At 32.6% G+C, this 2272-nt stretch overlaps 1 non-coding gene across 1 annotated transcript; it reads right to left on the reverse strand.

The window, feature by feature from the left end:
* Nucleotides 1–1618: 1618 nt before the first annotated feature.
* Nucleotides 1619–1691, reverse strand: Trnat-ugu (transfer RNA threonine (anticodon UGU)). The gene has a single exon. It is a non-coding gene; the product is annotated as a tRNA-Thr (tRNA).
* Between the last annotated feature and the right edge of the window lie 581 nt (nucleotides 1692–2272).

Below are 2272 nucleotides of genomic sequence, written 5' to 3' on the forward strand. Positions count from 1 at the left end.
CAGCAAGAATTTTGGGAAACTGGAAGAAATATGCAGAAATATTTCTGAGACAGTCTGAGAGAGCCAAGAATAGAAAACCGTTGCAACTCACTCACAATAGAGACACTCCTTTCTGTAGCTCTGATTCCTGTAACATTTTGAGTGTTCTTAGGTCAAAATCTCGATAGCAAGATATATTTCATTTACATAAGATTCTGTTGTCTTAAGAAAGAAAAATATTTCTGTAACTTTTGAAATGGTTCACATCTGAACAGGTGACGTTTTTTTCAATTCATCAGAAACTCAAAAATGCGAAAAACCATCGTAAGCCACCAGAAAGAACTGAACTCAGAACCAATGGTTGAAAAAAGACCAGTGTGCTAACCGCTGAGCTACGATGGCTTAAGGAATGACAGGTTTTCAAATTGCTATTTGATTCTACATTTTATGAAGCACAAGTCCTCAGTGTATGTGATCGTATATATTGATTGGTGGTGTGTATACATAGTGCTTGTGCGTCACCAAAGATTTAGTCACTGGTGGGGATTATTGATTGATCTAATAGTCATCGTTTATACATTGATATATATATATATTTCATAAGATAATGATAATAAAACGACTACATTATGATATTTACTTTGTATTATATTATACTTATCGTGCATTTACTTATTAATCTTTTCTATATGTGACTGTGGATTTTCATGGATGAGTTCATGAACTTTGGTTCTTTTCTCTAAAACTATATATTTATATATTTTATACTGTGAAACTTAATTTAATTTTAATTTTTGATAAATTGAATTTAATTGAGTTTTTACCTGTAAATTTGGATTTTTATCCCTAATATTATTATTATATATATATGTATATATATTGATATATATTGATATATATATATGCATCGTATATATATGTTGATTGATCTAATCAGTCATCGTATATACATTGGGCCCCATAGCTTACTCTTTATAGTTTGCACAGCCAAACACTGACAGACCAGTAAAGTCAATATTCAAAGGAGACTCCTACGTACATCTCTTTTTAGTTTCTCTCTGAAATATTTTTATTTATCTCTTCCGAGTTTACCTAATCCTTGTTGTTCATTCGCAACACAGGCACACCCACTCAGATCACTAATTTCTTTGGTATTTTGAGAGGTTTAGGGTCCAAGATTCAACCCTTTTTGTCCTTAAAAAAATGTTGTATCACAATGGTAGATATTGAACCTTGCACCAAGAGATAATGAGATACTGGTCCTATTTACATCAAGAGATAATGAGATACTGGTCCTATTGAACTTACAAACCCTGTTTCACAAGAACAATACTCTAACTTCGTTTATTCTGTCATCAAATATGACAGAATAGAAATGCATATTAATAATTACTAATATTTAATACGCAACTGAGTTTTTGTAAAACTCAGCTATTTCACATTTTTCCCACTGCTGACAGTGTTAAGCAGCAACACTTGTAGATATAGCAACTTCTCTATGATACCTGTTTACAACAAGTGAAACTGGATGAACAAGAATAGAAAAGTAAAGAATTTTGAGTAACAGAAATGGTCCATAATCCCAGTAGACTCACCTTTAAATTTATAATTAAATATCTAAAAAAAAAAAAAGACTTAAAGCCCCCAGTGAGAATTGAACTCACGACCCCTGGTTTACAAGACCAGTGCTCTAACCACTGAGCTATGGAGGCTTAGCTAGTTAGATTCTTTTCATATTTCTATTTAAATCTAATTTTGTCTCAAAGAAAGGTATGAGACAACGGGTGTGTCTGGTTCGTGAACAACTATATTTGGAGAAGTTGGAATGGTTGAATATTTTTATTTCGAAAACATTCTGTGAAGTCTGTTGAGAATTCTTTAAATGGTACCACATTGGGTAAGGATATTGAACTGTATTAATGGCGAATAGGGTAAGATTGGAGGTAAAAGCTGAGATACAACCAGAATGACTTCCAAGAGAAGAGGAGAACAATAGTGTAGATCCTGGATCTTTGAAGAATAATTGAAGAAGTAACGAAGAAGAAACCCTTTCTAACTGTCTTGGCATTTCTTGAGTTCAAGAAAGAATTTGATTGGGATTTGGACTGCAAACTCTCAAATTGTCACTGAAATTATTTACAAAAGATATGTCTGTGCTGTATGTGAATAGCAAGGATTTTGGGAAATTGGAAAAATATGTAGCAATATTTCTGAGGGAATCTGAGAGAACCAAGTATCGAAAACCTTTGCTACTCAGTCACAAAATAAAGACATTCTCTTGTATCTATGATTT

Source organism: Octopus bimaculoides, chromosome 26 (assembly GCF_001194135.2).
Source record: "Octopus bimaculoides isolate UCB-OBI-ISO-001 chromosome 26, ASM119413v2, whole genome shotgun sequence".
In the NCBI taxonomy this organism is placed as follows: domain Eukaryota; kingdom Metazoa; phylum Mollusca; class Cephalopoda; order Octopoda; family Octopodidae; genus Octopus; species Octopus bimaculoides.